The following is a 27,527-nucleotide window of genomic DNA, read 5'->3' as shown; positions in this document are numbered from 1 at the left end:
GGAAAGGGGCATGGGTATCTGCATGTTGAATAGCCCCCAAGGGAACTTGAGAACCACTCTTAGAGGATGATCTACAAAATCATATCAAAAAGTTCACTGTTGAGGCTCTTTTCTGACCATCTATTAAAAAACATTTTTAAACATTTTATTACCTCTCACTTTCTGTTGAATCGTACATTTTACAACCTTTCGTTTTTCTTTTCTTTTTTTTTTTTTTATTTTTTTATTTTTTAAATTTTAAAATCTTTAATTCTTACATGCATTCCCAAACATGAACCCCCCTCCCACCTCCCTCCCCAGAACATCTTTCTGGGTCATCCCCATGCACCAGCCCCAAGCATGTTGCATCCTGCGTCAGACATAGACTGGCGATTCAATTCACATGATAGTATACATGTTAGAATGTCATTCTCCCAAATCATCCCACCCTCTCCCTCTCCCTCTGAGTCCAAAAGTCCATTATACACATCTGTGTCTCTTTCCCTGTCTTGCATACAGGGTCATCATTGCCATCTTCCTAAATTCCATATATATGTGTTAGTATACTGTATTGGTGTTTTTCTTTCTGGCTTACTTCACTCTGTATAATTGGCTCCAGTTTCATCCATCTCATCAGAACTGATTCAAATGAATTCTTTTTAACGGCTGAGTAATACTCCATTGTGTATATGTACCACAGCTTTCTTATCCATTCATCTGCTGATGGACATCTAGGTTGTTTCCATGTCCTGGCTATTATAAACAGTGCTGCGATGAACATTGGGGTACATGTGTCTCTTTCAATTCTGGTTTCCTCGGTGTGTATGCCCAGAAGTGGGATTGCTGGGTCATAAGGTAGTTCTATTTGCAATTTTTTAAGGAATCTCCACACTGTTCTCCATAGTGGCTGTACTAGTTTGCATTCCCACCAACAGTGTAGGAGGGTTCCCTTTTCTCCACACCCTCTCCAGCATTTATTGCTTGCAGATTTTTGGATCGCAGCCATTCTGACTGGTGTGAAGTGGTACCTCATTGTGGTTTTGATTTGCATTTCTCTAATAATGAGTGATGTTGAGCATCTTTTCATGTGTTTGTTAGCCATCCGTATGTCTTCTTTGGAGAAATGTCTATTTAGTTCTTTGGCCCATTTTTTGATTGGGTCGTTCGTTTTTCTTAATGAGTAACCAGATCTTTTCTGCCTTTTTAATACCCTGCCTTTGTAATACAGCTTTGAAGACTTGAGTCGGTAATGTTTTTCTTTGCTCTTTCTGCTTTACATCATTTTAAATAGCTAAATGTCAGTGATAAGTTGGAATATGCCTGTGATTTTGTGTACACATACTTTTTTTGGCCATGGCTATTTTGCTTTGTGATAAACATGCCATTTCTTTCATTTTAGATAATACAAGAAGACCCAATGCACTCTCCCTGGATGAGCAACACATTACGTGTATTTTGTGCAATTAGTGGTACGTCAAGTGACCAAAGTTATGGTTCCCCAAGATACACTGCTGAAATATGAGGACAAGCAGATGTCAAATGACAACAAGACTGAACTTCTCAGGAATATTTGGAGGGGTGCAAATGTTAACAATTTAAAGATCTGTTGTACACCGATTTCTGCTGTATAGTAAAGTGATTCAGTATACACACACACATGTATTTTTTCATATTCTTTTCCACACAGTTTATTATGGGATGCTGAAAACGGCTTTTTGTGCTATGCAGTAGGACCTTGTTGTGTATTCATGGTATATATAATAGTTTGCATTTGCTAATCCCAAACTCCCAATACTTCCCTCCCCCACCCTGCTTCCTCAAGGCAACTGGAAATCTGTAAGAAACATTTTTGATTTCTGATTGTTTCTTTTTTCTATGCTGCCAAGGATAGGATGATTAGAAGTAACTACATGTCTTTTAAAATGACCTTTTCCTTTCTGTAAAAGTGAACTACCACAGCAAACTGCTCCTTGAATGACACAAAACTCTGTTCCAAAACAAACACCTAGAAATGTTATATAAAATACAACATCACACATAGAGATTTCACACTGTCTCCCCTCTCCTCAAACCTCCAGTTTCTTCTCTACCATGTCACTCTCAGCAAATGATCTTTCTTCTGATTTCACTGAAAAAATAGGAATCAGAAGAGGATGTCCGCATCTTCCCTGCTGCCAACTCCCCCAAACTCTATGCTGCCTTTCCTCCTGATCTCCCCTCATCTCATGACCACGTATATGCTGATGACTCCCACAGGCATATCTCCAACACAAATATCTCTAAACTTGCAAATGCTATGCCCAACTGTATCATGTCTCCCCTTGCATATCTCTAATTTAACCAGGTCTCTTGATTCCCATCCCCCAAGCCTGCTTGTTTCCCAGAATTCCTCGTCTCTGTAAATGACATCACCAATCAATGATTGCTCAGTCCAGAAACCAAAGACTTGGTTGTATCACCTCTCTCTGTCTCACACACACCTTGTCTTGACCCTTCAGCATATACTTTTGGCTGAACCTTCACAATATAATTGTAATTTTACCCTTTCTTGTCACCCCCATTCTGCAGTCCTGTGCTAAGTCACTTCAGTCATGTCTGACTCTTTGCAGCCCAATAGACTGTAGCCAGCCAGGCTCCTCTGTCTAGGATTCTTCAAGCAAGGATACTGGAGTGGGTTGCCGTGCCCTCCTCCAGGGGATCTTACTGACCCAGGGATCGAACCTGGGTCTCCTGAGTCTCCTGCATTGCAGGCAGATTCTTTACCACTGAGCCACTGGGGAAGCCACCTCCATTACTACCATCCTAATCTGAGTGACTTTCATCTCCTGCCTGGCCAACCACAGTAGTCTTCTCACTTATCTCCCGCCATCCACCGTTTACAACCTTAGACTCTATTCTCAACTCTACAGCTGAAGTGCTCTTCATAAAAATTAAGACAAGGACTTCGCTGGTGATCCAGTGGTTCAGCGTCCATTCTTCTGTTGCAGGGGGCACAGGTTTGATCCCTGGTTGGGAAAATAAGGTCCCACATGCAGCGTGGAGAGGTCAAATAAATAAATGAAATGTCAGTCAGATCGTGGCATGCCCCTCTGTTCAAACCCTCCAGTGGATCTCTTCTCACTCCAATAAAAGCAAAAGCCTGCTATGCTCTGGCTGATCTGGTGCTTTGGCATCTTTGATGTACCTCTGATCTCTTTCTCTCTCTCTACTTTCCCACCATGCTCCAGCGACACACACCCTATTGTTGTTCCTTGAACACACAGTGTCCGCTTCCACCTCAGGGTACTTGGTCTTACTTCTGCCTGAAATGCTCTCACCCAAATATTGGTAACCACTCGCTCCACTCCCAGCCGTCCTCATCCCCTTAGTAAACATGCTTTACTTTTCTCCATCCCAATTCATACCCTCTGACATTATGGTATTGCATTTTCTGGTTTGCTTGTGGTCTGCCTCCCTCAATTAGAATGTAAGCTTCATGCGGGCAGGGCTTTTGTCTTCTTCACTGGTGTCCTGCTCTGAAAACAGTTCCTGGCTTCATAGTAGACACTCAATAAATAATTATTGAATGACTGTCTGAAGGGCACAGTTGACAGTACAAGAAAATAAGGTACCAGAAAGGATGAGAGAACTAAAAACAAGAGTAGTTTATGGGCACCTTGAGATTTGATGAGATTTGATCTCTGTGGCCAAGACTGTTAGCCCCCAATATGCATTCTCCTGTGTATCTAAAACCAAACTCCTAATCTTCAGTTGGGCAGTCATCCAGAATAAAGATGACCATGACTAAGTTCTGACCAATGGGATATTAAAGAAAATGTCATTTAGAAGCTACTGAGAATCTTCCTCAAAAGATAGCTGCCATGTCCCTTTTTCTTGACCTCTTGCTCTTTTCTGCTGGCTGGAATGTAAACGTGAAAGCTAGGGCCTTCTTGGACTATGTAGTGACCTGAGATACAGAGGCCACATAGACTGGCACAATAAGATAGAAAGAGCTTGGGTACCTGAGGACATGGTGAAGATAAACACTCTATGCCAGCGAGGACTGCCTTTCTCTGGACTGGCATATGAGACAATTTTGCTCTTATCAATGTCTCTAGTATTTTGGAGTATCAGGTTCAGCTCTCAGCTGAACCTAATACTAATCCGTTCAATGTACATACAGAGAGAGGAGCCACGGCTTTGAGACCAAGACCCTCATATTAATCGTGGGCCATTAATTCATTATTCCCTCAGTGAAATGGAAAATTAGGGAAAACCATGTGTCCACTGGCAGAGGAGACTAAATGAAAGATTGCCTACCTAGGCCTGGGCTCTGTCCAGAAAAATAGAGTTCCCTTGGGAATTCATAACCACTAATAGGGAAGAATACTGGAGTGAATTGCCATTTCCTTCTCCAGGGGATCTTCCTGATCCAGGGATCAGATCTGCATCTCATGTCTCCTACATTGGCAGGTGGATTCTTGACCACTGTCACCACCTGGGAAGCCCCACTAATAGGGAAGGGTTTTTTTTAAATAAGACATAAAAAGCACAACCCAAAGGGTGAAATGATATATCTGAGGATGTTAAAGTAAAAAAACATAATTCTGAACGACAAAAGACACCATAAATGAAGTTAAAGACACGCCAAAGAATACATAAGAAACAAAGGATTAGTGCAAGAAAACATAAAGAATCCTATAAACCACTGAGAAAAGGCAATGTATACCAATTTCTATGACTGTTTCAAATATGTTAAACAGGGTCTTGGAAATGTAGAATTTTGATGCACTATCTTATATGAGTAAAAAGATGCTATATTTGTAAAGCATAATTGAGTTGAATGTAATTGTTGTTAAAACAAAGTATGCTTGCTCAGTTTATAAATACTTGACACTGTTCAAATTTGACCTGTATTCAGACAAATCCCCAAACAGGTCAATTAAACAATGAAATATAATATCTCATTGTCCAACCTGTCTCATATCAGGGACAAATTTCACTAATGTATTTGATTACTTGATCTGATATCTATTTGTAATGAACAGCCAACATCTTTCTAGTAAACAAGGCATTTGCTTTTCAACTGGGGCCTGGTTCCACCTTCAGCATTTATGTAAACACAGTCTAAATCAAAAAAAGAAAGAAAAGAAAAGACAATGTAGTAGAACAATGGGAAAAAGACCTGAGAGGTACCTTATAGAAAACTTTTAATGACCAACAAACAAATGAAAAGGTGCCTAACCCATATTGATTATTGTACTGATTGTGGATATGGTCATTAAAATAGTAACTCACCCTTACTCAGACCCTACTATGTGCCAGGCAAAATTCTATGTGCTTTCCATAAGATATCATTTCACATCCATCAAACTGGCAAAACTTTTAAAAGCACAACATATATCAAATTTTGGCAAGGATGTGAAGCAATGGAAACTTCCTGGCACTGCTGGTGAGAATACAAGTACTTCACAGAGCAATTTAGCAATATCTGGTCAAGTGGAAGATGCAAATATCTCTTTTAGATGGACATTTAGAGAAATCTGTACATATCCCCAAGAATTTTCAGAGCAACCCCATTTGTAATAGGCAAAATAATGGAAAGGATATAAATGTCCTCCATCCAAAGAAAGGATAAATAAACATAGACCTTCTGGAATTCTCTACAACAGCGAAAATGAAATAGAGCTACATGTAGCAACATGAAGGAGTCTCAGAAAGTGCTAAATGAAAATGGTGTTCCAGAATGATACATGTACAGATTACCATTTGTATATAATTGTTTTTAACTTTTAATTTTCTATTGGGGTATAGTCAGTGAACAATGGTGTGGTAGTTTCAGGTGAACAGCAAAGGGACTCAGCCATATGTATTCAAACTTCCCCCACCAGCCTCCAGCATCTAAGCTGCACATAACACTGATCAGAGTTCCATGTGCTATATAGTAGGTTCTTGTTGGTTATTCTTTTAAAATATAGCAGTGTGTACATGCCCATTCAAAACTCCTAACTATCCCTTCCAACCACAAGTTTGTTCTGTGTATATAGTTTCAAAATATGCAAAAACCCTATATTATTTATGAATACCCTCACAGTGGTAGTAGTATAAAAATACTCAAGGGCACTTCTAGGGAGAGATGGTGTCTGAGAGACTGAGAAAGGTGCATGCAGGGTGTCAACTCTGTAAACTTTTAATTTTTATGAAAGGAAACTCAGGTACACAAGGCCTAGGGTTACAGTTTATTTTTACTTATTTTTTAAAGTGAACTTTTATTTACTAGTTGCTTTTATTTATTTAAAAGCTCCAGACATACTTTTTATTATATTTCAAAAATTTTTTGAATTTTATGTATTGAGCTGAGCCTGGTCTTCATTGTAGCACAAGGGATCTTTTCCTTTCTTTTCTTTTAAGCTGTGAATGTAGGCTCCTCAGCTGTGGCATGTGGGATCTTTTAGCTGTAGCATTCGAACTTTTAGTTGGGGCATGTGGGATCTAATTCCCTGACCAGGGATCAAACCCTGATCCCTGCACTGGAAGCACAGAGTCCTAGTCACTGGACCACCAAGGAAGTTCCTAGGGTTACAGTTTAACAAAGCTAAGTAATGGGTATATGTGTGCTCAGCATGTTCAGTTCAGTTCAGTTCACTTGCTCAGTGGTGTCTGACACTTTGGAACCCCATGGACTTTAGTAAGCCAGGCCTCCCTGTCCATCAGCAACTCCCGGTGTTTACTCAAACTCCTATCCATTGAGTTGGTGCTGCCATCCAAACATCTCATCCTCTGTCATCCCTTTCTCCTCTCGCCTTCAATCTTTCCCAGCATCAGGATCTTTTCAAATGAGTCAGTTCTTCATATCAGGTGGCCAAAGTACTGGAGTTTCAGCTTTAGCATCAGTCCTTCCAATGAACATTCAGGACTGATTTCCTCTAGGATGGACTGGTTGGATCTCCTTGCTGTCCAAGGAACTCTCAAGAGTCTTCTCCAACACCACAATTCAAAGGCATCAGTTCTTCAGCACTCAGCTTTCTTTACAGTCCAACTCTCACACCCATACATGACCACTGGAAAAACCATAGCCTTGACTAGAGAGGCCTTTGTTGGCAAAGTAATGTCTCTGCTTTTTAATATGCTGTCTAGGTTGGTCATAACTTTTCTTCCAAGGAGTAAGTATCTTTTTATGTCATGGCTACAGTCACCATCTGCAGTGATTTTGGAGTCCCCAAAATAAAGTATGCCATCCTTTCCACTGTTTCTTCATCTATTTGCCATGAGGTGATGGGACCAGATGCCATGAACTTTGTTTTCTGAATGTTGAGCTTTAAGCCAACTTTTTCACTTTCCTCTTTCACTTTCATCAAGAGGCTCTTTAGTTCTTCTTCCCTTTCTGCCATAAGGGCTGTTAGTCTCTATGGAGTCCATTTCTGTGGACTTGAAATATTAACAATAAAATATATAGACAAAAGTAATCCACTCATTTTGAGAAAAAAATTAGAAAATGGCTAAAAAATGACATAATTGCATCATCCAAAATGTTAACATTTTAAGCCAAGTTTTTTTTTTGAATTCTAATATTTATTGAGCCTATACTTCATGCTCACTCAGGATATGGGACATTGTAGATGCCTTGAACCAATAAAACTATGACATGCTGAATGACACGTGCCATATGTGTTGCCAAAATCTCCAGCATAGGGTTTCAGCTCTGTTAAGAAGTATCTTTAATGTAGGTCTCAAGCTTTTCACTGCACAAATATTCAATATTCATCAAAGAGGTTACCCACAGTTTTCTGAAGAGAATGGTAACTAATACTTTCACTGAGTGTTTACTATGTGCGAGGATCTGTTCTGAGCACTTTATCTGTATTAACACATCTAATCCTCACAAAAACTCTGAAGTGGGTGCCATTATTATCATAATCATCCCTATTTTCAACAGGAGGACGCTGAGGCACAGACAAGTTAACTAACTTGTACAAGGTCACACAGTTGGTCAATGACGGAGCCAAGATTGAGACCAGACACTCTTGGTCCAGAGCCCTTGCTCTTAACCGCTGTGAAATCTTATTTTCAGTATCACTAATTTTACAATAATAATGCTTTCGGTTTATAGTGTGTGGCAAATGGACATGAGTCAATAATTGAACTCCAATGTGACGCTGCCTTAATTATTTTCATTTCGTGTGTGTATGGCTTGTCTCAATCAGAGAGAAAGCTTCTGAAAGGCAGACACCGTGTTTTAAGACAATATTTTTTTTGTAGATCACTATGTCATTCAATAGTGTTATTTGCCCACAGAAAATTGGCAATAAATATTTACTGAATGATTCAAGGGAAATATAAGAAAATTCATGAACCTTTCCACACAGAGGCATAAAAGGTTAATTTCTTAGGTCAATCAGGAAAGATAGTCAAGAGACTTTTCTATGATTTTGGTTTTCATGAATCTTTTTGTTAACAAAAGCTTTATTGAGATATAAAGTGAATTTAATGATTTTCAGTATTGCCATTGAGTTGTATGATCATCACCACAATCAACTTAAAACCTTACCATCACTCTGCCTCAAAAAACCCTTTGTCCATTAACACCACTTTGCAGCCTTTCCTCTTTCCTTCCCACATCTCCTCCCAGCCCTAGGCAAGCACTAAACTAGTTTCCGACTCTAAGGACTTGCATCTTCCAGACATCTTGCAATACGTGGTTTTTGTGCTACTAACTTCTCTCACTTAGCTTAATGTTTTTAAGGTGGTTGTTGTTGTTCAGTCGCTCAGTTGTGTCCGACTCTTTGCGACCCCATGGATTGCAGCATGCCCGACGTCTCTGTACTTCCCAATCTCCAGGAGTTTGCTCAAACTCATGTCCATTGAGTTGGTGATGCCATCCAACCATCTCATCCTCTCTCATCCCCTTCTCCTTCTGCCCTCAACCTTTCCCAGGAACAGGGTCTTTTCCAATCAGTCGGCTCTTCACGTGAGGTGATCAAAGTATTGGGAGCTTCAGTTTCAGCATCAGTCCTTCCAATGAATATCCCTACAATGAACTATTATTTGGCAATGAAAAGGAATGACTCATTAACTATTTTATGCAACCAACTTACTAATGGATTACAAGATTCCAGACATATTTATACTTAGTTTTAAAAAAGTATTTGGTAATAAAATATTTGTAACACAAATTTTTCCATTTTAAGTGTACAATTCAGTGACATTAAGAATATTCACATTGCTGTGAAACCATCACTAATATCCATCTCCAGAACTCTTTCATCATCCCAATCTGAGATGCTGTGTGAATTAAGTAATAGCTCCCTACTCTTCGCTCCTCTCTAGCCTCTGGCAACCACCACTGTTCTTTCTGTTTCTATGAATCTGACTCTTCTAGATAACTCAGAAGAGGAACAATACAGTATTTGTCCATTCGTTACTGGCTTATTTGATGTAGCATAAAGTCTTCAGTCTTCATCATTGTTTTCGCATTGTCAGAATTTCCTTCCTTTTTAAGACTGAATAATATTCCACTACATTTTTATCATCCATCCACCTGTCAAGGGATGTTTAGGTTGCTCCCATGTTTCAGCTGTTGTGAAAAATGCTGGTATGAACATGGATGTACAAATGCCTGTTAAAAGTCACTGCTTTCAATACTTTTAGATATATATCTAGGAGTAGAATGTGTGGATCATATGACAACTCTCTTTAACTTTTTGAGAAACCACCAGACTTTTCACAGTAGCCAGTTTTCCACAGGAGCTTCATCATTTTATATTCCTACCAGCCGTGACCCAGCATTCCAACTTCTCTAGATCCTCATCAAAACTTGTTCCTTTCTTTTTAAAATAATAGTCATCCTGATGAGTGGGAAGAGGTACCTCATTGTGGTTCTGATTTGCATTTCCCTAATGATTATGCCATATTTTCCTAAGCTATATTATCCAAGAACTACCTTATGAGATTTTTTTAAAAAATTGTTTACAAAACAAATAATCCCCACACAAGCATTAAACTTACTTACTTGAAGTCATGTATATCCCTTACTGTGGAAAGTAAATTGCGTAAATATGGAAGTTCCTGGGCTAGACACTTGTCATAGGTTAGTCTTCCCAGGAAGTGAACTCTGAGGTAGTTCAGAGTGCAGGCTGTTTAGGAAGGAGTGCCCTTGGGATGAACACCTGTGGGACACAGGGAAACAAAGGTGAATTGTGGTTCCCAAAATTTTTAAGAGTTTAAAGTTGTCCTGAGATCAAAAAAATTTGAGAACCACAGGCCTAGAACGTATTAGGGGAGGTAACACCCCCTCAGAGTCACTTCAAATCAAATTCTTACCTGACTACTACACCTGGAAGACCCAGGAGTTCCCTGGTAGTTCAGTGGTTAAGATTCCATGCTCCCAATACAGGGGCTCTGGGTTCAGTCCTGGGTCAGGGAACTAGATCCTTCATGCTGCATCTAAAAAAACAAACAAACAAACAAACAAAAAAACAACAACTGCATGCCACAATGAAGGTCAAAGATCCCAAGTGTACAACTAAAACTTGATGCACCTAAAAATATAAAAAATTCTAATACCCACTCTCCCATTTTCTAGCTCTCTCTCCTCTATTCCTTTTCCTACCTTTTCCTAAAAGTGTCTCACGACTCTAGGTGGGTTTCACTCTGCACCAGGCCTCCGGCATATATTTTGGGGTTTTATTGTGTTTGGCTGCGCTGGTCTTCATTTCAACATGCGGGTTTAGTTGCCTTGGTGCACATAGGATCTTGGTTTTCCGACCAGGGGTTGGAAACCATGTTCCCTGCACTGGAAGGAAGATTCATAACCACTGGACCACCAGGGAAGCCCCTCCAGCATATGTTTATCTCACCTTCTTCTCCACATCTGTTCTGTGGATTTCAAGAAATTAAACTGCTCCTATTTTCTGCACTGGCAGAAGCATTCACTTTGGTGAAGACTGTTATGATACATTATATATAGTTTGTATTTTTAGAACATGTGAATCCCAGAGAGGCCTTTTGTTACTGTACATGCTAATAGGGAGGTATAGCATCTCATTCACATTGTAAGTTGATACTGCAATTTTGGAACAAATTTCAAAAAATACTGAGAGCATCTATTTACCGCTTACTGTGAAGAATAAAACTATATACAAAACTGCTATCAAAAGATTATGGGATGATTTGAGAGAACAGTATTGAAACATGTACATTACCATATGTGAAATTGATGACCAGTGCAAGTTCCATGCATGAAGCAGGGCACCCAAAGCCAGTGTTCTAGGACAACCCAGAGGGAGAGGGTGGGGAGGGAGGTGGTAAGGGGCTTCTGATTCATGTTGATGTGTGGCAAAACCCATCACACTGTTGTAATTATCCTCCAATTAAAATAAAGTAATTAATTTAAAAAGAGATTAGACTCTCATATTTGTGTGAAGCCCATTCAAAATACAGATGCTCAACACCGCAGTTTATTTCAATCCAAGCACAGAAACCACCAGAGAACAGAAAAAGACCCAAAACTCCACCAAGTTCCAGTGTTCCTCTAGTGATATAATCTCTTTCGAAAGAATGTCATGCTACACAGGACAGAGAAAAAGCGAAGATATGAAGTAGTGGGGTGAGGAATGGTCACGGCAATCAAATCCCAGGTAAGAAGAAGCTTTTCTTTTTGGTCTGGGGACATTTTGCTTTTTGGAAACATAATGTGTTACTTTCTCCAGGCATCACACATGTGCACAGGCACACACACAGAGTATGCAGCTTGCTAAATTTAGCTGCAGTTCTGTCACAACAATGGTAACAAAGTTTTCTTCTGACCACAATATGTTTGAGTACAAATGGTTCCTCTTTCCAGGCTCTGCTTAGTACATATACACAAATTCCTAGTATGGAGACACCCACTCGCTGACAGCAGGACAACTTCTTGAGAGCAGACAGCCAGGAACCGGCCATCCTCTCTAGGAAGAGACACAAGGAATTAAACTGTTTCCTAGCTGGTGGGTCTATGGCTTTATACCCATTTCACAGAAACTGATGATGGCAGCTGATTCCATTTCACCGTGGCCAGCCTAGAATGGACGCAAATGCAGCCCCGTGTTGGCGGGGGGGACCTCCATCACCTTGTGGAATGGGATTCAGTCAAGGTGCCACTGTCTTCTCCCGCACCTACTGTGCCACAGAGCCGCAGCACACAGACTCCTCCCCGAAGGGCTTCACCACCGAGCTGCCTTGGGGATGGAGGGCTGAGTGGAAACAGGAAATCAAATGGCTGTAAAGGAGAAATGAAAGAAAAGAGACTGACAACAAATGGGATATTGTCAGCAGAAAGGAGAACAACAGAAGCAGAACCGCAAGATACAAGGGAGCACTAAAGATGAAAGAGTACTCGGACTTCTAATAATAGTTCCCATTTAGGAGGGCTTACTCTGTGTTAGGCACTGGATAAGCACTTCATGCCACTTTGTTCGACTCATTCAATACTGACAACAAACCCTGTGGTATGCATATTTTACAGAAAATAAACATGCTCTTGCAATGACGAGCCCCCAGCCACACACACAACATTTAAAGAAATCCAAAGAGGAGGTGATAAAAAGAAACAGAAAAAATGGGACAAACAAAAAGCACAAAACCAGATGGTAGAAATAAGTTGAAACATACTAGAGCTAACCTCTACAGTTAAAAGACAATGATTGCCTATAGGAGAGGAAACAAAGTGATTTGCACTCTATGCTGTTTCCAAGAGCACATCTCAAACATAGCAGAGACAGGCGAGTAAGGATGTGTGGAAAGGTACAAGGTACACACTACTAACCAAAAGAAAGCTTATGAAGTTACCCTAATATTAGCCAAAACAGAACCTGAGGCCAATAACATTCACAGATTACTGAAACCTACTTCTTCGTGATTAATAACTGGGTTCTCTATGTGCTCAATCCATCAGTCATATCCAGTTGTTTGTGACCCTTTGGACTGTAGCTCACCAGGCTCCTCTGTCCATGGGATTCTCCAGACAAGAATACTGGAGTGAGTTGCCATGCCCTTCTCCAGGGGATCTTCCCAACCCAGGGGACGAACCCGTGCTTGCTGCATTGGCAGGCAGATTCTTTATCACTAAGCTATTGGGGAAGCCCTCGATGGTTCACTATGAAGCTATAACAGTTCTAGATGTGCATGCCTCTGATGAAATAGCTTCAAAAATACATCTTTGTAAAGCAAAAAGGAACAGAATTGTAAGGAGAGCTTGATAGATCCACCATCAGAGTATCATAGTGCGAGATTGTAACATGTCTCAGTGACTGTGGGTTCAAAAAGAACAGAAAAAACTCAGCAAGTGCATGGATTTGACCAACACAACCCACAGACTTGATATAATGTAAACACAGAGAACACTGGGCTCCATAATTGGAGAATTGTTCCTCAAACACTCATGGAACATTTACAAATATCAGCTATGCATTGTGTCATGAAGCAAACCGAATCAAATCTGCAAGGCTTGGTACTATCCTGGGAAGTGAGGATGCAGAGGAGTTAAGTGCTGGCCTTGGCTTCTGTGACTTAGAAGTGGGGAGGCTGGTCTAGAGAGCCCAAGGCCACGGCCCAGCACCAGGAATGCAACGCACAACGTGGTCCAGCTGCAGTCATGCTGCTTTAAGTAGCAGAGAGTCAGAAAGAGCAATCCAGGTAAGGAGCTGTGGGAGATATGCTGTCATTTTATCGGGGAACTAAATCAAGATAGGTGTTGCTCCTCCCCTGCCCTCCCCCAAGCCTGGTGCTTTCCAAGTGAGTAGTGAGACTTCCATTCCTTGCTTGCTGAAGCAAGTGTCCAACAGCCTGATAAGCAAAGTGACCTCTAAGTTCAGTTCACTTCAGTCGCTCTGACTCTTTGTGACCGATGGACTGCAGCATACCAGACTTCTCTGTCCATCACCAACTCCTGGAGCCTACTCAAACTCATGACCATTGAATCGGTGATGCCATATAACCATCTCTTCCTCTCTCGTCCCCTTCTCCTCCCACCTTCAATCATTCCCAGCATCAGGGTCTTTTCAAAAGAGTCAGTTCTTCTCATCAGATGGCCAAAGCACTGGAGTTTCAGATGCAACATCAGTCCTTACAATGAATATTGAGGACTGATTTCCTTTAGGTTGGACTGGTTGGATCTCCTTGCAGTTCAAGGGATCTGAAGAGTCTTCTCCAACACCACAGGTCAAAGGCATCAATTCTTTGGCACCCAGCTTTCTTTATAGTCCAGTTCTCACACCCATACATGACTACTGGAAAAACTGAAGCTTTGACTAGAAGTACCTTTGTTGGCGAAGCAATGTCACTGCTTTTTAATATGCTGTCTAGCCCTGGACTAACAATGAGGCACAGCTGGTGCTGCTGCTAAGTCGCTTCAGTTGTGTCCAACTCTGTGCGACCCCATAGATGGCAGCCCACCAGGCTCCCCTGTCCCTGGGATTCTCCAGGCAAGAGTACTGGAGTGGGTTGCCACTGCCATCTCCGATCAATGAGGCACAGAATCCCTGAGAAAAGGAGAGAAAAGCTGAGAGAAGAACAGCTGAGAAAAGAAGAGAAGCTAAAGACAAAGGAGAAAAGGAAAGATTTGCCCATTTAAATGCAGACTTCCACAGGATAGCAAGGGGTCTGATCCCCAGGTGAGGAAGATCCCCTGGAGAAGAAAATGGGAACCCTCTCCAGTATTCTTGCCTGGAAAATTCCATAGACAGAGGAGCCTGGCTGGCTGGCTACAGTCCAAGAGGTCACAGACTTGAATACAACTAAGCACCTAGCACACAATGACAAAATAATCCCCTCCTAATGGTTCCATGACCTTATCCCAGACAACTGTGCATATGTTTGTTACCTTATATGGCAAAAGTGACTTTGCAGGTGTGATTATATCAATGATTTTCAAAAACTAATTTTTATTGACATATAGGTGATTTACAATGTTGTTTTAGTTTCTACTGTACAGCAAAGTGAGTCAGTTATTCATATATGTATATCCACTCTTTTTAAGATTCTATTCCCATATAGGTCACTACAGAGTATTGAGCAGAGTTTCCTGTGCTATACAGTAGCTTTTTATTAATAGAAATCAACGATTTTGGGATAGGAAGATGATCATGGATTATCTAGTAGGTCCTATATATTTTTTCCCTTTTACACTAAAAACATTTTGTACACAAATTTTAAAAGATTACGCTCCATTTCCAGTTCTTACAAAATATTGGCTATATTCCTTGTGTTGTAGAATACCTCCTTGCCACCTACCTAACACCCAGTAGTTTGTACCTGCCATTCCCCTCCCCCAACCACTAGCTTCTCTATAGCTGCTGGGTCCAATCAAATCACAAGGATTTCTATAAATGAAAAAGGCAGGCAGGAGGGTCAGAGTCAGAGAAAGAGATGTGACAAGGGAAGCAGAGGTCTGAGTGGTGCAGGAACCAGTTAGGGAATGTAGCAGTCTCTAGAAGCCGGGAAAGGCAGGGAAATGGACTCACCCTCAAAACCTCCAGAAGGGAACACAGGTCTGCCTACAGCTTGATTTTAGTCCAGTGAGACTTCTGACCTACAGAATTCTAATGTGAATAAAATAAAATGGGTGGTTTAAAGCCACTAAATTTGTGATAATTTGTTACAGCAGCCACAGGAAAACTAAAGCATTCTTCCTCCATCCTTATCATCCTTAATCCTCACAATCACCCACTTTCAACGTATTCAGTGCCTACATTTCCAGCTCACCTTCCATCTCCCAATATATATCTATGGAAAAGAAGTGTGTAGAAAGTTGGCTGTGAGTTTTGAAAAATCCAAGGACATAGTATGGTACTCTGTTGTGCTCAGAGGCTTGGTCCTACCTGACACTTTGCGACCCCACGAATTGTAGCCCACCAGGCTTCTCTGTCCATGGGAGTGTCCAGGCAAGCATACTGGAGTGGGTTGCATGTCCTCCTCCAGAGGATCTTCCCACCCAGGGATGGAACCTGGGCCTCCTGCATTCCAGAGGGATTCTTACCAACTGAGCCACCAGAGAAGCCCAGTATGGCACTGTCTCTCGTATTTAAAATGTAGCTTTTTTCTTTCTTTCTATGTTCAACTTAGCATGTATCACCAGCTTTCAAATATACCTTCCATCGCGTTCACAAAGCACGCTCCCACTAAGTGCCCTCTTTGGTCTTCCAAGTGCACCTTGTTAAGTCAGGCCTGGGATTTCTAAGCCTGGAGTCAGAGTTTTAAGAAACAAGGGCTCAGAGGCCAGCGACTGCAAGCTCAGACTCCAGAAGGCCAGCTCAAGGCTCCTTCCCAGAGGCCGCCCTGCCCTGCTCGGGTGCTCGGCTGGGCATGTCCAGGGTTCCTCCCGGCTGCACAACGTTCGCACCTACCCTACGGCGACGGGGCCGGGCCGCTCTGCCTGGGCAACGATCGAACTCCCGGGGCGCGACGGAGGCTCGGCTGCCGCGGGGCCAGGTGTCGCCCCTCGGAAGCCCCTGCTGGAGCCGCGGGCGCCCGGAACCTCCGCCGGCGCTGGCCCCGGGGTTACCTGCGGCCGGTGGGCGGGACGGCCCTTCCCGTCTGCGCCGGCCCCCCCAGCCTCCAGGGCGGCGGAGCCGGGAAGTGGGAGACGGAGCGAAAGAGGCGGAGACTGCGGCGGCTGCAGCCCGGCCGGGCTCCGAGCGAGGGCTACATGGAGCGGCCGGCGCGGCTCTGCGGGCTGTGGGCGCTGCTGCTCTACGCCGGCCGCGGCGGCGTGGCTGCGCCCGCGGGTGAGTACGGTCCCCCGGCCGGGGCAGCGGGAATCGCGGCCGAGAGGCCCGCCGGGGCGCCTGGGGCCGAGGGCCGCGGCGGGAGTCGGGGTGGAGGGCCCTCTTCAGGCCATCCCGCGGCCGCGGCGGCAGGCGCCTCCCGCGCCCGGCTCGAGCTTGGGGAACCCGGGGCGACCGGGCTTTCCCGGATCGGGGGCGGCGGGGGCGGCGGGGGCGGCGGGGGCGGCGGGGGCGGCGGGGGCGGCGGGGGCGGCGGGGGCGGCGGGGGCGGCGGGGGACGACTTGTCGCCGCACTTCCCTTGGCCGTCGGGCAGCGCCGAGGAGCCTGGCGCCACTGCCTGGGGCCCGAAAGGAGTTCGGGGGGTCGGGGGCGGGAGTGTCGCCCGTGGCCCGGAGAGGGGATGAGGGGCCGGGAGCCCGCGGGGACGGCGACAAAGGTCCGGGAGTGCGGGTGACGCGCCGAGGCTCCTTGCGCGGCGGGTCCAGCGAGGTGGCCGCAGTCGAAGGGAACCTCTGAAGCGCCTAGTCCCCCTCTGTAGCAAAGGACGGGTCTCCTCTGGCGTACAAGAAATCCATGGCAAATCCAGAGCACCATCCGCGTGGATGCTTTTTTCTCTAGTAACCTTTATATTTTGGAATAATTTTCGATTTATAGAAAAGTTGCACAGATGCGAGTTCCCATATACTCCTCACCTGGTGCGGCCATTTAAATTAATCAACCAGCGTTACTGTGAAAACTTGGGGGGAGGGGCACTAATGACTTCCTGAGGGACAGATTTTGGCCTGAGCGACCTTCTGGACGTTTTTTTGGTGAGGATAGTAGCTCCAAAGTTGATAGGTTTTAGTGTCACGTTGACACAAACACCCACATTTTGTCTGTTGCTTTTTCAGCCTGTGCGTTGGGCTTTGAAAGCCAAGTTGAAAGGTTGATTAGGAAACTTGGATGCCCTCTATTGATTCAGTCACCAAAACCTATGCCCACTCTGCGTGCCCTGTGCCAGGCAGTGTTCTAGGGGCAGAGAATACAGTGGCGAGCAAAACAGATCAAGTGCTTGCCCTTTGGAGCTGGCATGCTATTGCTAGAGTCAGAGTAAGGGGGGCGGGGTAGTAAAATATGAGGTATGTTAGAGGGCAGTAAGCACTATGGAGAAAAACAGAGCAGTCCAGGGGTTGCCATTGTAAATAGGGTGGACTATGTAGACTGCCACTGAAAAGGCAGCGTTTGAGTAGAGACTTGAGGGAAGTTTGTAGTTTGTCCGTCATTCATTCAAGTGCCTGCCTTTTCAGTCCTGAGCCAGGTCTTGTGCATTGGCTTAGAGCCTTAGAGTATATTGTGTAATCGTTGTGCCCCCCATGCTCCTGGTTCACTTGGGGGGATCTGATTTCCGTAATGATGGGGCAGCTGGAGTCCAGAGAAGGGAGGGGGTCACCCATCCCCTTGGTTGTTGTCATTTAGTGACTCAGTCTGTCTGACTCTTCTCTGACCCCATGGACTGTAGCCCTCCAGGCCCCTCTGACCATGGGATTTCCCAGGCAAGAATATTGGGGTGGGTTGCCATATCCTTCTTCTGGGTCAGGGGATCTTCCCGACCCAGGGATCGAACCTGCATCTCCTGCATTGCATTGTATTGCAGGTGGGTTCTTTACTGCTGAGCCAGCAGGGAAGCCACCCATCTCCTTAGTCCCCTGATTTTCACAGTGCCACTCCAGCCCCCTCCCTCCTCCAGACTCCCTCTCCCACACACCTCACCCCTGGAACAACAAACAGCTGACCCTAGCTAATACTGGCAATCCCCAACTCACCAGTTTTGTCACAGAAATTAGAAATACAGAAACTTTTTCCCATTGGAAATGTTGATACAATTGCATTAAGATATGGTGGGGGCAAAAAACGCAAAATACAGGGGACCTGACTATTAATAATGATCTGAGCTTACCCAGCTGTGGGACTTCAGGACTAGTCATTTCCCTGCCTTGTGCAACAGTGTTCTCTGTGAAAGGAGACTGAACTCCATGAGTTTTAAGGGCTCCTCCAGCTCTAGTGTTTGTGTTTAGAAAAATGACTAGCTTACCAGCTTAGGTTTAGTCTGTTCAGATTGGCAAGCCCACATTGTGGCATTCTTAATAACGACTAGCACTTCTATAGTGTTTCCTCTATGCCGGGCAGTGTTCTAAGTTTTCCACTTGACCTATTTCATCCTTCCACAGAACCTCTCCTGTTGGTGCTGTTACCATTCTTGTTTTGTACAGGAGGAAACTGAGGCACAGCAAGGCCCAGAGGCTTGCCCAGAGTCTCTTAGGTCGTAGACTGCAAGAGGGAGCTAGGCTGCTGACCCCAGCAGTCGCTTCCAGAGACCATGCCCCTAACCACTGCATTCATTGCCTCTCTCTGCAGAAAGGACGGGAGTCCTTGGCTGAGAGGGGAGCTGGGCGTCTCCCAGAGCAGCAGGGCAGGACTGGTGGGCATTCACCCAAGTATGTACAGGCCATTCGTAAAAAGCGAATGATCATGTATTGGAGACTTGCTTTATAACTGCCAGACTGTGTAGTCCAAACAATAAGTACAATAGGCATTCAGAAGAGGGGAAACTGAGGGCTGGGAATTCTGAGGGAGAACTGAAATTTGAGCTAGACTTTTAGGGTGGGTGACATTTGAGTTGGTGGAGGAGAAGTTATTCCCTTTTTGGGAGGCGAGCAGGAGCAGAGGCCCAGAAGTAACGGTGGGGTGCCCCTGTGGGCTCAAGGAGGAGTCCGGCTTGGCAGGAGGGTGCATTGGCCAAAGCAGTCAAGGCAGAAGGGCTTCATTTGCCCTTGAAGCTGAGTTGGGGTGCAGAGGGAGGGAAATGACACTGGAGGAGAAGTCAACAGGGAGACTTGACTGAGTGTGGGGCTGGAGGGAGGGGGGACTCACCAGAGTGCAAAGCTCCACAGAAATCTAGAATTGGAGGTGGCCCCTAGAATGATGGGTCATGCACGCCTTCTGTCCAGGCTCAGGCCTAACTGCTGTATGTCTGCCTGCCTCACGAGACCCAGCAGAGCACCTGAGCGTGATCAGGATAATTAAGAGAGGTGTTGCAAGGAAAGCACTGAAAGAGGTTGATGATTAAGATGTAGAGGAAGGAGATGGATGGCTCACATATGACTCGTGATTTCCTTGACTTTTCCCGACATATGCATGCTTCTGCCAGCTCCTGTGACTGAACGAGAGAGAGCACAAGCTTTTGAGTTAAGCCTTATTATTAGAGACAGCATTGATCGTAATCATTCAAAATTAGAATGGGATCTTGCGCTAGAAGTGTGAAGACGTAGAGGTCAATGGGTTTTAGGACATTGATGGAGACTCACCCAGAACCTTGCTACTCTGCCTTAGGTTAAATTCAGAGGATCCCATCACAGGCCTCTTGTGTAAACAGCACTACCTTGAGTGCACCCCCACAAGATTTCTAGAAGAAAAGCACTTGCTGAAGAGCAATGAACCTATGAGTCAATTAAACCCAGATTGATCAGGCTACATCCATCTTTATATTCTCTGTGGTGCCACATGGTGTATTCCCTCCAGACATCACAAATAAACCCAGAAGCCCCTGGTTGGTGTCCCTTCCACTCAGATTGCTGGCCCTAAGCTCCTTCTAGGTGGAAATCCTGGAATCACCCTGAACCGTCTCTGGCCTAGAGAAACCTGAATCCAGTGGGAGAAATGGACATGCCCACAAACCTCTTTTATTATTTGCTACAGTAGAGGAAATGTGTCAAGTGCTATGGGTACCCAAGGGCTTTCCAGGTGTCGCTAGTGGTAAAGAACCTGCCTGCCAGAGCAAGAGACACAGGAGAAGAGGGTTCAATCCCTGGTTCAGAACGATCCCCTGTTGGAGTGCATGGCAGCCTACTCCAGTACCCTCGCCTGACAATCCACATGGACAGAGAAGCCTGGTGGGCTGCAATCCAGTGGGTTGCAGAGTCAGACAGGACTGAGGCGAGTTAGCACACAGCACACAGGCAGAGACGTGACCTATAAGAGCGAGGCGATAAGGACCTGAACAGAACACTGCAGGTGAGGATGGGGGAAGAGTAGATCTGAGAGGTGGTTTCCCAACTAAGTGTTGTTGTTCATTCGCTCAGTTGTGTCTGACTCTTTGCCACCCAAGGGACTGCAGCACGCCAGGCTTCCCTGTCAATCATCATCTCCTGGAGGTTGCTCACGCTCATGTCCATTGAGTCGGTGATGCCATCCAACCACTTCATCCTCTGACGTCCCCTTCTCCTCCTGCCTTCAACCTTGCCCAGCATCAGGGTCTTTTCCAATGAGTCAGTTCTTTGCATTAGGTGGCCAAAGTACTGGAGTTTGACCTTTAGCATCAGTCCTTCCAGTGACTATTCATGATTGATTTCCTTTATGATTGACTGCATCTAAGTGACTGCATGGCTAAACGGTGGAGTGGGCAAACTACGTAGGCTAGATCCGGGAAGGGAGGGCTCAAGGATTGAAGTTTTACATTCCTCTCTCACTGATTTTTGTTGGACATGGGGACAGTAGCTGGTAGACTTTGACCTTAGAATCTTCCTGTATTTAACTTAAAATAAATTTATTTCCATCATACAATTTTGAGCCTTTGAAATAATTTTATTTAAAAATTAGTTTCTGGCAATGCCTCGGTTGGCCTCAGATAGCCAGTCCCCAACCGTCCCTACCATGGGGCCACTGCCCAGGTCCTTTGGGGCATGGTGTGGCATGCCCCTCTGCGTGTTGGGACCGGGTCCAGTACAGAGAACTCTTCATCCTGGAACACGAGAACGACCAGAAAGGCAGCAGCCCCCTCACCCAACACTGCACCACTCAATTGTGGGGAATTGGGGGAACCTGGTACTAAACTACTCATAGATGACCCGCTTCTGGGTTGGGGTTTTGCATTGTAGCAGAGCAGCTCTCGCTCTGATCAGTTGAACGTCCGTCCTCGACACAAGGGTTTGTAAAAAGAAATAAGGTTATCAAAATTTCTCTTTAATAACAGGACTTTTTTAAAAGACAAAAAAATTAGTTTCTAAAGTCAGGCAATAGTTTCAGAAGTGCTAAAATATTTTTTCATAGCAGAGCACAGAATACATTAAATGACCAAGGTAAACAGAAGAAAATAACAATATCCAAAAGTCGTATTTAACATTGTAGGTTTTATTTGACCCAGGATTTACACAATCAAAGCAAACAAAAAGACAGGAAGGGTTCTTTGAGAGTAAGGAATGCTGTTGCTGTCTTCACAGGACCATTATACAGTTTTGTATGGTGTCAGGTTCTTTTCCCGACTCTGTTCTCTTTACCTTGATGTATAATTATATTATTTACAATTTACCATTTCCTCTTTACTATATATGATAGAATACAAGCAAAGGGTTTTCATAAACTGTATGTCCTCTGGAAGTACAATCAGAAGGTTAACACATTCCCAGTACCACACTTGTTTACATAATCCTTTCTTTTTTCTACTTTTGCAAAAAAAAAAAAGCAACACACAAACAGCCCCCCCCCATCCTAACCCCCCCCCCCCCCCCCCCGCCCCAGGGAAACAAAACAAACCAGCAAAATCCCTGGGAACTTCCCTGTGGCTAAGACTCTGCACTGGCAATGCAGAGGTCCTGGGTTCAGTCTCTGGACAGGGAAACAGATCCCACATGCTGCATCTAAGACCCCCATGAAGCTAAATAATAAATAAAGACTTAAAGCAAACAGCATGAAGAACATGAAAGCACCTGGGTTTTGATCAGCATAAAACAGTAGGTAAATTTTACTTATTTTCTATTTAGTTTTTAGTAAATATTAAACATTTTGTTCTAATAATATAGGATATAAAACCATAAAATAAGTTCACAGTTATCTTGCCAGAGATTGAAACACATCAAATGTTAGATATGAATAACTAATTCTAAAGTACATTAATAAAAGTTTTAAATAACTAGAATTAAGTACTTAGAATGTATGATTTACAGTAAAAGTCAAATAATACAGTAAATTTTACTTCTTTTCCATTTTGTTTTTAGTACATAGTATTTTAAATATTTTTGTAATAATGCAGGATGTAAAAACATAAAATAAGTTGATAGTTAACTTGCCAGCGATTGAAACACATGAAAACTAGATATGAATTCTAAAGTACATTAATAAAACAGTTCTAAATAACTACAACCTTCAACTACTTAGAATGTATGATTTAGAGTAAAAGTCAAAGATTATTGATACTATATTTTAAGCTTCCATATTTTCGGAAAGAAATATGTAAAGGGAGATAATATTCAACCCTGGTGGTATTTCACTCCAAGAGATATTGAATCAAATTAACAACCACAACCACAGTGGACTGTTTTGTCTCCCCACAAAGCTAAAAAGTGGGAATGCAGAAAGTGACAGCTCTTATTATGTATGGGCTTTTTTAAAGCGTGATGAAAATATTCTAAAACTGTGGTGATGGTTTTACAAGTTTTAAAATATACCATATAAACTACTATGTTGTATTCTATTTTAAAGGGTGAGTTTTATGGCACATGGATTCACTCAATAACTTTGTTGTTTCTACATGCCCAAGGACACATGGGGGGAAAAAAAAAACTGTAAAGAAAAAAGGAGTTGAATACCACCACAGCCCAGGGAAAGTAAGGAGGGTGGTAGGGGGAGGACAGAAGAGAGGAAGGAGAGGGACATGCTTTGCTGACTACTTCTCCCCTCCTCCATTCAGTATACATGTGCACACACTTGCACACATATGCACGCACACACACACACACTGTGATAACCAGTGACAAGCAACTGGCTGCATTTTGTTATGGAAAAAACCATAACTGCTCTGTTCCTTGAAAAGGTCTCCTGCTGTTGTAAATGTTGCCCTCGCTTGCTAAATAGTTGGTCTTTGTTAATGGGGTTTTTCCTTTTGCTCTCGCTTTTTGATTTTTAAAAGCAAATTTTAATAACTAGTATACAGTCTGTGTCACATCTTCTCTTTTCTAATTTAAGTCATGCTCTGTAGTATGTGTGAAGTCATATTCATTTTATTCTGAAAAACATCTGCTGCTGAATTTTTCTCAGTGTAAGTGTTGTAGTTACCTTGTCGAGTCAAGTAAGTATTTCACAAGTATTACAGGGTTGAACTCTTAACAGTCCAGGCCTTTTAGGTGTTCTCTTGGCTTTCTTTTTTTAAGCCTTCTTATTGACTCATAAGGGCTTCCCAAGTGGCACTAGTAATAAAGAACTCGCCTGCCAATGCAAGTGTTTAAGAGACAAGATGGATAGGAACATCCCCAGGAGGAGGGCATGACAACCCACTGCCGTATTCTTCTAGAGAATCCCATGGACAGAAGAGCCTGGCAGGCTACAGTCCGCAGTGTTGCAAAAAGTAGGACACAACTAAACCAACTCAGCATGGCACATGCTCACAGACACTAACAGCTTAATTTCAACAAAAAGATGATAGACCTCTGCACTTTTATATAGAAGTAGAGGGATTCTGAAAACTTTCTTTCTTTCTAGCTGAATTTTATTTTTGGGCAAGAAGTCACTGTTTCAAAGTCTTAGTCATTTGCCCAACTTTTTATTGTCTGTATATTATATTCTGGGAAGTAGAATCCAAGTCAGGAATTATCAGTGACGTAGTCTGAATACAAATGTTAAATTGTCTGAATTGATAGGGAGACTGTCCTCTAGGAAAAGCAAAGCAGTCTCCTTAAGAGAGAGATGGAGCAATAGCTACTTCCCCCCTTTTTCTAACTGTATCTTGACTTTTCTCTTTATTGAAGATCCGAAGTGCAAGCCTGAGTTTCACCTTGTGGCTTATCAGCATCATGGGCTGCAGTTGTAACTCCATTCATATTCTTGCTTGCTGTGGACTGTTCACTGCAAGGTCTCTGGCTACTGCTCTCTCTCACTGAAACGCGAAAAACACCCATTGATGGTCTTTTCACATTAGCACTTGAAGTAGAGTCTAAAGGAAATAGATGTAAAGTGGTGTTTTCGTCTCTCTGTGTAAAAGGAGAAAATATGCTTTTGGTATAATCAATCATACTTTCCTCTGAAGTTTCAGATATTTCAATAGGTAGGTCTTTTCCTGGAGAAATACTGGAAAGGCTCCAAGGGAAATCAATCTCAGTTCCATGCTTTGGTGTGGAGAGCCTCTGTGGGGAGGTCCTCTGTGTGAAAATGGATTTGCTTTGTCGATGGCCAAGCCTGGCATCGGGAAGGCTGGAGTTATCTTGAAATCCATCCACTGTTTGAAGGCCGAATGTAGACGCTGAAGGAACAGTGCTAGATGACTTCTGACTGCCACTGCTTATTGTGATCGTCTTACTGCTGTTAGAGGAAATCTTCTCCTGAGGGCTCTCCGGCACCTCAAAGACGTCCTGACTGGAAAATGGAACCTGAAGCTCGGAACTGTGTGGCTGTTTCTTTTTCCCTCTAGATTTCATCTGTTTGGTATTTGTTTCCGTTATTAGTTTGACAGCCACATACCTCTCAGGTCCGGGCGGAGGGTCCCTGAGCAAAATAACTGACTCGCTCTTTTGAGACCCAGGGACGAAGTCATCATCACTATCAGAAAAAGAACGGTGAAACTGTGGCTGTTTCCTCTTGAGCCTAGCCGAAAGCTGCTTGTTTTCTTCTGTTAGTTTATTCCTTTCTGCTGTGAGCTCACCAGTAAATTTCAGATTTTCTTGTTGGATATCATAAGATTCTTGCTGTAGCGTATTTCTGTCCGTTTCGTTTACTGTAGAGCGATCGCATACTTCCGCGTTTAACTGACCTTGCAGGTCATGGATAGGGTCATTCAGGGCTCTCCGCTGCTCCGTAAATTCTTTAATTCTGGGTATGGAGCCTGTCCACCTCCCGTCTGACAATCGCTCTTTCCTCAAACTGGTTCCTTTCCCCTGAAGTCCGCATGGCTCTCTGTCATGGAGCTCTTTTAGTGTTTGCCAGGTTTTTTTAAAATCTTCAGAAGACACATCACAGAGTCTAATCTGTATTTTATCTCCTTCGGAAGAGTTCTGCCCACTTTCCCTGTCTTCTTCACCCACGTCCCCAGCCTTCATTTTGATTCCCTGATGGGATTCGGAAACAGGGGAGACAGGCACCACCAAAAAAATGGCGGAAGGGCCCCTGACGGGATGAGAGTTTAAACTCTTGTACAGACCTGTGAAGCGGCCTCAGGGCACTGAGTGGGCGATCGGGCGGGCAAGAGGATGGATCGAAGATGGCTCGCGGTGGACAGAAAGGTGCGGTTGGGAGGCCGGAAGGAGACACGAGCCTCCTTTTGCCGAGAAGAGCGAAGGCACATGGAAGGGAAGGTGGCGCTGCCGGACCAGAGACTCGAGAGACAGGAAATGCAGTGACTTCTGGGAAAGCCCCACGGAACTGAAGTGCGTGGCAAAAGGCGGGGCTGGGGGTTGGGGTGTTGAAACTTACCCCTTGGTTTATTTTTGAAACAAATTAATTTGACCCAATTTTAGCATCTTTCTTCCTGACAGTATTTTATAATCATGGAAAAGCACAAATACCCATGGTCATTAGCAATTTGGACGTCAAGTCAAAGCCATGCTCTCTTTCCTCCCTGTCACCCCTCCGTCTAGGCAACATTGCTTAGTCGTCCATTCCCAAAGTGGCAATTCTGTAACTGATTACTGTTGCCACTCATGCTAGAGCTTTGCTGGCTGCTCAGTAGGTAATGCGGGAGAGCCAGGTTCAAACTCTGGATCGGGAAGATCCCCTGGAGAAGGAAATGGCAACCCACTCCAGTATTCCTGCCTGGAGAATTCCAGGGATAGAAGAGCCTAACACGTGAATTTTCAAATATTATTTGTTAAAATGCAAAGTATGGTAATATAGGACTAAGATGCTACTGTTTTTCTTCCTAGAGTGTGTTTGGTTCACTTTAGATACATGGGGCAAAGAATCATAGCAAGGTAATTCCCATAGCCCTGCAATTTCCTCTTGTTTTCTTCTTTTCCAACAGAGGGCAGTCTTAATCATGCCAGGCAAAACCTAGATGCTTCCTTTTGAGTTAGCCTTAAGATACCCATGATTTATTGAATGCTTCTCAACTCAAAGTTGAAATTAACCTGATGGGAAGTGATACATTTTTAAAAGTTTTCCAAAAGGTAAGGTTAGACTGATGTGCACAGTTTCCGGTCTAATCCTAGAACAGTTGCTTGTCTCTACTGAGGCTCGTGAGAAAGGGCTAGATCCAGGGGAAGGCAGGAAATCATCAAGTGAAGACAACTGTCAGGTCTGTACTTTTGTTACCCACTCCAGTGTTCTTGCCTGGAGAATCCCAGGGACGGGGGAGCCTGGCGGGCTGCCGTCTATGGGGTCGCACAGAGTCGGACAGGACTGAAGCTACGCAGCAGCAGCAGCAGCAGGAGTACTTTTGTTTACAACCTATCAGTACTCACTTTAGTTACTAATGTAAACAGAAATCCCCAACAGCAATTGAGACAGATGCTATATATTCTTTCTTTCTTCTTTTTGCTGTGTAAGTCTTAGTGGAATAAATACTTAAGGAAACGTTTGCACGACCCTAAGGAAAAGATTACGTGCTTATTTCGAATAGATATGTTTCAGAGGTAGAGTTAGTCATTAAAGGAAGTTAAATAGATTTCTTTTTTAAAATAACTTTCATAGCACTTGGAAAAACTAAAGAGGCAGTTTGGATGGGGTTTATTGCTGAGTCTCTGGGACATCCTAATAATTCAGATGACAATTTCTAGTGTCTCCCCAGCACTGGGAACTGGTTGGGAACTGCTATGGTAACTACCACCATCAATCTTAATCACTAAGATTCT

The 27,527-nt window shown here is 43.7% G+C and overlaps 1 protein-coding gene across 12 annotated transcripts in view; it reads left to right on the top strand.

Moving 5' to 3' along the window:
- The window catches only part of LOC138931194 (uncharacterized), a 150,900-nt gene that overhangs the window by 57,978 nt on the left and 65,395 nt on the right, over positions 1–27,527 (top strand). For 6 of the 12 annotated variants that reach the window (XR_011446454.1, XR_011446452.1, XR_011446451.1 and 3 more), the window contains one exon: positions 1,379–1,633. The exons of 2 other annotated variants lie outside the window; for them this stretch is intronic. The gene's annotated coding sequence lies outside the window, so the exon portion shown is untranslated. Of the gene's footprint in view, positions 1–1,378; positions 1,634–16,552; positions 16,719–27,527 lie in introns of those variants that run through there. 4 more of the 12 variants (XR_011446469.1, XR_011446458.1, XR_011446471.1 and 1 more) reach the window with 4 other exon arrangements.

This window comes from Ovis canadensis, chromosome X (genome assembly GCF_042477335.2).
Source record: "Ovis canadensis isolate MfBH-ARS-UI-01 breed Bighorn chromosome X, ARS-UI_OviCan_v2, whole genome shotgun sequence".
Taxonomy (NCBI): Eukaryota; Metazoa; Chordata; class Mammalia; order Artiodactyla; family Bovidae; genus Ovis; species Ovis canadensis.
The sequence above is the reverse complement of the archived record's forward strand: the minus strand, read 5'-3'. Positions and strand labels throughout refer to the sequence as shown.